The sequence below is a fragment of the Phocoena phocoena genome, chromosome 1 (genome assembly GCF_963924675.1).
Source record: "Phocoena phocoena chromosome 1, mPhoPho1.1, whole genome shotgun sequence".
Classification (NCBI taxonomy): Eukaryota; Metazoa; Chordata; class Mammalia; order Artiodactyla; family Phocoenidae; genus Phocoena; species Phocoena phocoena.
Window position 1 is genome coordinate 46,500,128 of NC_089219.1, and position 8,480 is coordinate 46,508,607.

The 8,480-nt window shown below is 47.3% G+C and overlaps 1 non-coding gene across 1 annotated transcript; it reads right to left on the reverse strand.

The window, feature by feature from the left end:
* Positions 1-2,254: 2,254 nt before the first annotated feature.
* Positions 2,255-2,361, reverse strand: LOC136140428 (U6 spliceosomal RNA). The gene has a single exon (XR_010657611.1). It is a non-coding gene; the product is annotated as a U6 spliceosomal RNA (small nuclear RNA).
* Positions 2,362-8,480: the final 6,119 nt, after the last annotated feature.

Here is an 8,480-nt window from a genome sequence, read left to right on the forward strand (position 1 = left end):
ATTGGACCAGAGCCTTTTAGGTAGCTTCCAATTTGATGTTTGCTTCTTTGGGTAGTAGAGAATTAAACAGCTATTACGGGCCAGGCCTTGTGGTTGCAAAGAGGAATCAAATATATCTCTGGACTTCTGGGAGCTGACACTCTAATAAGGAAGATAAGGTTTGTCACAGATGGGTCATTTATATTTTAGACACAGATAATTACCATCCAGCAGACAGGGGTGAATGAAAGGCCAGGGACAATTACAAGGAATACTGAGAGGCAGCATGCTGCATTGGCAAGAATCTTGGCTCTGGGGTTAGATCATGGTTAGAAATCTGGTTCTACTATTTCCTAGCTGTGTGACCTCTAGCAAGTTACTTAACCTCTCTGGGCCTCAGGCTTAAGAAAGTTATATTGTTTGAACAGGACTTTGAAGTTTGTACAAGATTTGAGCATATGGAAATATAAAGGAAAGAAACACATTAAAATTAATAGAGTTGTAAGATTATGAGTGATTTCTTTAAACATTTTTTTCTATGTAGGGGGACAAAAAACACACACAAAAACAACGGCAAGTATTTATGAATTCTAGGGTTGGCAGGCAGAATTGATTTTATTTTTGGAGGGAAGTTTCTTTATTGTTTAGGAGGAACATTGAAATAGACTTTTGATTTTGGAGCAGCATGGCCAGAAGCTAGTCTGGAAGGAGAGCTTGAAGCAAAGGGAGTGGGTGGTAAATTGTTCTGCGTTATCAGCTAGAAGGTGCCGTTTTCCTGGGTACAGGGCACATCATGATGGTGCCTGTAGTAGAGAGTGACTATTGTTTGAGAAATCAAACAATTTCCTTTCCTATTGGGCACAAGTTGTCCTGTGTTTCCCAGCCTTTTTTGCAATGAGACACGGCCACATGTTCCATCTAATGGAATAAGGGTGGAAGTTTCACATGCCACTTGCAGGACTGGCCACAAAAATCTTCCTCACATGATTCCTTCTCTTGCCCTGTCTGCAGACTGGATGTTGATGCCCAGGGCAAACTGGCAACCACACAGAGAAGACGGCAGATCCTCTGAGCCTGAGTCCCTGAATGACTCTGTGGTGCATAGCTCCATGGGCTCCTGCCCTCTCCCTGACTGGACTTTGTAAGGGTAGATGGAAGTATCCTTTTAAGCCTGTGGAATGTCAGAGTTTTGCTCTAAAAGTAGATAGTGTTATCTCAACTAGTATAATAACATATTTTGGGCATCTCCAGCAGTGCCCAGAGGGAGAGGATTGGGGCTCTGGAACCCAGAGAAGAGGAGGTGAGAGGGAGTTCTCTATTATGAAGTTAGCCCAGATGCAGCAAAATGATGCTCTGCTTTGGCTGAGGATGGAGGTCCATTATGTTGGCTAAGGATGTTGGTCTTTGGGATCAGCGTCAACTGGGATTCATTTTTCCATTTTACTTTCCTGTTTTGTAGTGCCCTTGTAGTCCCCTCAGGACTTGAGTAGAGTTGGTCAAACACTAAGTTCTAGTGTCACCTGTGCTTTTGGGAATTAAGAGAAGATCAATGTCTAGGTGTGGGAAGACCAGGGAAGATGCAATGTCAGCTTGGGAAAGCTCGAATGGGCAGAACTGAATGGTAGAGAAGTTTGGAGCAGAGGTCTGGAGAGAGAGGTGGCTACCAAGAGAGGAAAAGCTATCCTGGATCCTCAGAGGTACCTGGTGGTGATGTGGGTGGAGTTTGCTTTTGCCCCTACAATTACTCAAGTTGAGGTTTTGACTGTGTTATGGCTGCTTAGATTCTGAAGGGGGTCTTTAGATATCTCTTTACTGGGGAACTCTGGGATACTTGAGCTGCTTGTATTTTTAAAGTTTTCTTCAATGATTATTATTTTTTATAAAGGGGTAAAAAACATGCTGAAAGAATGTAAAAGAAAGCAATGAAAATGAAAGGATCTAGCGTCCAGCATTAGGTCTAACAGTATGTGCTCAGTCAGTGGTGGCCTCCTCTATTCTAATGTTCATTATCAATTTATTATTTTTTATTTTTTTGAAGTATAGTTGATTTACAATATTGTATTAGTTTCTGGTGTGCAACAAAATGATTCAGTCTTTTTCATCTTCTTTTCCATTATGGTCTTTCACAGGATATTGAATATACTTCCCTGTGCTATACAGTAGGACCTTGTTGTTTATCCATTCTATATATAATAGTTTGCATCTGCTAATCCCAAACTCCCAATTCATTCCTCTCCCACCCCCCTCCCTCTTGGCAACCACAAGTCTCTTCTCTAAAAATATGGAACATTTCATGAATTTGTGCATTATCCTTGTGCAGGGGCCGTTCTAATCTTCTCTGTATCGTTCCAATTTTAGTACATGTGCTGCCGAAGCGGGCACCATCATCAGTTAAATCATAACTTCTTGGAAGGAGGAACCTGGCACTATTTTACTTGATTATTGTTGTCCATTGATCATCAGATACATTCTGATTTTAGAAACATTGACATGTGAAAAAGTGTGCCTCTGGGACTTAAGAAAGTAACCCAGGATAGTGATCTGCTTCCTGGTGTTATAGCCACTAATTCTCCTGAGGTGGAGAAGGTTTCCCCAATGGTTGCTCTGAAATAGTTAATGTAATAAAAATCCAACTGTTTAGATCAAATCACTGTCTTTGCTCTTGTGTTTAGAGTAAACACCAGTTTATTTATCACCAGTGCTTGAGTCGTGATTTATCAGCAGAGCTTGTATGGGTTCCTGGAAGTGGTATGACTCTGGTCTTGTTCACATACTCCGGTTCCTTACTTCCCCCCAAGAGGCAGGATCTGGGCTGGCATGGCAGATTTCCCTGAAAAACAAAGGGGCCCAGATAATGTCTTGTTCTGATGTCACATGATGTGAACTGGACACCAGCAACCTGGCCTGAACTTAGCTGAAATGGTGGAGGGTGGAACTCAAAACCAGCAGAGGCAGCATCTCATGAGGACCTACTGTGTGCCGTGGTGTGAGGTGCTTACTTTTGTGGTCTTATTTAATCCTTGCAACAACTCTATGGGATGGTACCATGAGTATCCCATGTTGCACAGTTAGGAAAGCCAACATTCAGAGAGGTTAAGTCACTTGTACACAAGGTGACGTGGTTAGGGACAAACCCTGGTTATTCTAATTCCAGAGCCAATGCCCTTGACCACTTGTCCATGAAAGACATTGGAAATAGCTGGATATGTGCTGCCCAGAGATAAGAAAAGTCTCAGAGGGGATGTAATTGCTGTCTTCAAATCTCTGGGAGGCAGAGCGATGAACTAAAAAGATTACAGGGCCGGAGAGACTGGAAGCATCCCTAGAGGCACGCAGCTAATAAATGGTAGAGCCAGAATTGTAACCAGGGCTGTTTTAAGATTTATTTCTGCATCCATAAAAAGGAAAAGAACAACTACTTCAGCGAGTTGCTGGAGGATTAAATGAAGCAACATTTGGAAACTATATAGGCCTGACACTTAGTAAGTGCTCAGTAAATGTTTAATTCCCACCTCACCCATTTCCTTTTTCCCAAAAGAGTTGATGTGTGGAAGAAGAATTTTGTTATGTGGTCCCCACAGTCTAAAAAGTAGAGGTTTCAGAGAGTCAGGGTGAATTTTCAATTCAATTCAACAAGTGTTTATTAGACACCTACTAAATGTCAGACCTTGAACTGGGCATGCAGATGACTGGGGATTCAGAGACAAGACGTGGGCCCTGCCCTCAAGGAGTTTCCAGCCTACATTGGAGGCTAAGATGAGCTAGGCCTCAATGAGCATTGTAGAGTATTTCTTATTCTGTGAGAGGACCACAGTGGGGCAAGCAGCATGGGGAGGTAGTTTCCTGGGTTCTGGAGGTACATATGCAGTGGCTGGATAACCAGTTGGCCGTCAGGGAGGCTCCAGCCGACATACATCACTGACTGATCATGCTGTGCTCTTCTGCTGGGCCTAGACAGGTCCCCAGAAGCCTTTTCGATAATCTCTTTTAAGCAGCTTGAGGCAGGGGGCATGGGCCTGAGAGGCAACTTGAGTGTCAATCCTGCTCTAGAATAGGTGCCCAGTGGAGGCTGGTGTATGAAGACCCCACTGAGGGCACTAGTTGCTGGGCAGATGGAAATGTGAATAGCAAGTGCTCTGAGCGTGGATGCCCCTCCAACTAGAGACAAAAAGGACTTGCTCCCTCGCTTTATTCAGGTCTCTGCTCAAGTGTCACCTCCTCAGAGAAGTCCTCCCTGACTGCCCCTCCCTGCCACTCTCTGTCCCCATCTCACATGCTTTTTCATGTGTTCCCCAATCTAATGAATAGATTGCCTGATTGATTGTTTAACTAGAATCATCAGTTCCATAGGGCAGGGAGCTTATCTGTTTAGTTCACTGTGGACTGTCTGGCACATTTGTGAAAACTGGGAAATCCAAACCCACTTCCCTGCTGTGTTGGGAGAATTAAATGAGGTAACATTTTGAAAACGTATAGTTCCTGACATGTAGTAAGTAGATGCTCAATAATTGCAGATTCATTCCCTTTTCTCTTTTCCTTAAGAGACTATTCTGAGTCTCGACCAGGTTTTCTATTACTGAATGAATAAGTGTGCCTCAGTTTCCTTATCTTTATTTAATTTATTTTTTTAACATCTCTATCATAGTATCGTTGCTTTACAATGGTGTGTTAGTTTCTGCTGTATCACAGAGTGAATCAGCTATATATACATATTTCCCCATATCCCCTCCCTCTTGCGTCTCCCTCCCACCCTCCCTACCCCACCCCTCTAGGTGGTCACGAAGCACCAACATCTACCTCATGGTTATGGTAAAGATGAACTAAGATGAAGAGTGGAAGGCTTTAGCACAGGACAGCACTCCCAGAACACGGTGAGTTCTCAGTCAAGGTGAGCAATGGGAGGTGTGGGGCTGTGGGACGCGAGGCAGGAAGCTGTTCAGCTCTGCTTCAAGGGAAGAGGGGAGTTGGGAACAGTGACTGATGAATCCCCGCCTGTCCCCAGTGTCAACATGGGTCTTAAAGCACCATAAGTGAATGATATACAAGTGATGGAATGAATCCGATTCAGGAGCAAACTGTAGTTCTCACCCAGGGCTCCTGGGCAGATTCTGAGTTCCAAAATTCGAATTGTGGGACGTCCCTGGCGGTCCAGCGGTTAAGACTCCGCACTTCCACTGCCGGGGGCGCAGGTTCAATCCCTGGTCAGGGAAATAAGATCCCACATGCCGTGCGGGGTGGCCAAAAAAAAAACATACATATTTGAATCGTCACTTTCCACAGCTTAGTGACCACTGACTAGGCCCTGGGACTAGCTGCTCTGCCTTGTCCCCTGCTTCCCAGACAGAGAGGTTCTGTCCGCTGAGAACCAGATGCAGAAATGTAAACCAGGAGGCTTAGCGCACTGAAGTGGTGACGGCGGAGCCGGGAACGGGGGCGGGGGGTGGGAGCGTGTGCCAGCCCTCGGCTGACACGTGACCTTGAGTCTGCTGGGACCACACACATGCTTCCCGGGTATTGCCTGAAAACTGGGAGGGGCGCAGGGGGAAAGAGCAATGACCTGAGGGACAGGAAAACAGGATTACGGTACGGTTTGATCAGGGCTCCAGAGGACATGGGTGGCGTGGAGTAGGGACCGCGTCCCTGCCGGTCCTAGTCATTGGCACTACGGTCGGCTCCATGTGGCTCAGGCAGGGGGGCTGCTTGTCCTTCCTGAAGGGCGCCTTCAGCCTCAACCCTGAGGCTGGGCTTCTTGTCTGTCTGCTTTGAGTTTGTGAGCTCTTTGGGGAGAGGCCCTGTGTTTTCTCTCTGTGGTCCCTGCGACAACTTCCATGGGGTCGTGCAGGCCCGGGATAGGCCTCCCTCTCCCTTTTTAAGTGCATCCCTCACTGCTCCGCATCCTGTGCCTCAAATGTCAACTAAGCAGACCACCGTGAGTCCCGGGCAGCAGTCCATCCGGGCGCTTCCTTGTCTGGTGTAGCCTCGTGGAAAGAGTGTGAGCTTTGGAGCCAGAGAGACCCGTTCCCGTGCCTGTCGAGGCCTCACCTGTAAAACGGGGAGGCGCTCTTGCAGGGCTGCTGTAGACAGTAATCACGCTGCATCTAGATCAGCCGAACTTAGTCTTCACTACGTCTTAGTAATTATTATTGCTTTAAGTAAAATATCAATTTTTATTTAAAACTAAAGTAAATCCTTCAGTATGTTAAGCGTGACATTCAAGTTCAAAAAACACATGGCAATCACGACATGGAAAGCAATCTAGAAAAGGTTTTGTAAAAGTCTGAAATGTTCAGCATCCCACAGCTAGAGTGTTTGGGCACAGTATCTGGTGCCGAGCACAGCCCCTAAAGGCTCTGTCACCGGAGCAGACACACGGGGACGTGCCACGGGATACCGACCCTGCGGTTTGTCCTCTTTCCGAGTCCCTTTTAAAGGCCTTGGCTGTTGTGCAGGGGCTGCAGGGCTGTTCCAGGCTCCTAGTCTCCAGGCCCCAAAGATGAAGGTGTGACTCGTCTCAGCTGTCTCACCTCAGCCCCTGCGGAAGCGAGTGGTGATGTGATGAACTGGAAGCAACACCATCTTTGTTCCGTTGGGGCCACGTGCCACCGGATTTTCACTGTGGACGCTATTATTTTCAGCACTGTTTTCTTCAATGAGCTTATCTGCTGTGCGCCTGGATGGGACATTAGGAATTCTTTTAGACATCAGTTTGTCTGCTGTGTTTATCCCATAATCAGAGTAAAATTGATTAGTTGAAAGACTGTGTTCCTTGTGACTGTTCCTCACCCACCTGGGGTCCTCGGGGTTGGGGGACGCTGGGAGCCGTGGACACCAGCCGCTTGCTGGGCTGCCGTGGCTGTGTAGGCCATGGAGCAGCATGGGGCAGTGGGTGTGGGCAGTGATTCTGGGTCACCCCCTTGTCTGTGTTGTGCTGAAGCGGAAGCTGTTCAAAATCTGCATCTGGGAGGGTTGTACTAACAGCCACTGGAACCCAGGAAAACCTCTCTGTGCTTCTCTGAGCCCCACCAATGACCGTTAGCCACGAGGTTTAGTATTTGACAAACATGTATTGACCTCCCCGCAAAAAGGTCAATTTCTGTTCTAGGAACTGCCTCTCATAAGTTCTCCTTCAATGCCTTTTCCCACAAAATCCCCACGGCCTTGGACTAGCCATCTGCCTTCTCGGTTCCTGTAGAAGTACTACCCATCCTTTAAGATCCAGATGTCACCTCTTCTTGGTAGACGGGTGGTCTCTTCTCTTGCTCTCTTAGCACCCGGGGTGCTTGTTCAGTGTGGGAGCGTCCATATTTATGAAGTTCTTTAAAACAAGGGTCTAATACTATGCCTGGTTTGTAACATTCCCCCCTTGCCTGGAGTGTTCTCCGTCCCTCCACCCCACCCCTATTCACTGGATTCATGCCTCCTCAGTCTTCAGGTCTCAGCTGTACCGTCACTTAATCCAGGAAGCCTTTCTTGACCCCATAGATTAGAGGAGACCACCCTCCCCTGTGCCCCCCCAGCAGTGTACCCCTCCCCCACCGTCATAGCACTTCTCACCATGCTCCACAATGGTCTGTTAAATTCTCTCTCCTCCCCGCTGGGAAGTCAGTCCTGGGCAGACAGAAAACCTGCTTGTCTGGTTTACTGCTATATTCTTAGTGCTATCCAATGGCCCTCCAGGCTCACCGGAAGCACACGCAGTGAATATTGGACAAGCGAATGAGAAAGTCTGGGTTTAGGTCCCAGGGCTGCCCCTCAGCGGTGTGACCTTGGAAAATGCTTTGAACCACCATTTCTTCTTTGCGGAAGGGATCGGTCATCTCCCAAATCCCTTTCAGCTTGCTTGGACACCCTGCTCTCTTGTGCCCTATTTCACCTGCTGTCTGCAGCTCACATTCTGGTCCATCCTGAGTGAGTTATGCCCGGAGAACTTCAGGCACTCGCTCACTCGAAGGATTTTACGTTCTTTGGAGGCGCTTTCACTCTTCAAATATTATCTTTCTGATGTGGTTCTTGACAGCGTCATAGATTCCTCCAGTTCACGTGGGTCAGGTCCCTCCATGTGCACAGACACCTTACCTACTCCCTCAGTTCCTGGCAGTCTTGGCCTCGAGCATTCCCATCAGCGGCCCCAGAAGAGGGTTGGAGCTGCCAGGCCTGGGATGGAGTGTGCTGGGATTCTCATGCAGCCAAGAGGAGGCGAAGCTGTGACTCAGTACTTGTGAAATGTTAACTTGTGAGGTGAGTAAGACCAGACTGCGGCTGTGTGTCTTGGGAAGTGGTGAGTCTAGTTAATTGGAATTGGAGTCAGAAGGCCAAGGTCAATTCCTGTCACTGCCGCTCCCACTTCCTAACTTTGTCCTCATTAACATGGAATCCCTCTCCTTTCTGAGCCCCAGCTTTTAATCTGTAAAGTGACTACCTTAACACCCAGCCTCCTCACCCCAGCATGGTTTAGAAGTGTGGAGGGCACATTTTCATTTTCATGGAATACCTACTATGCG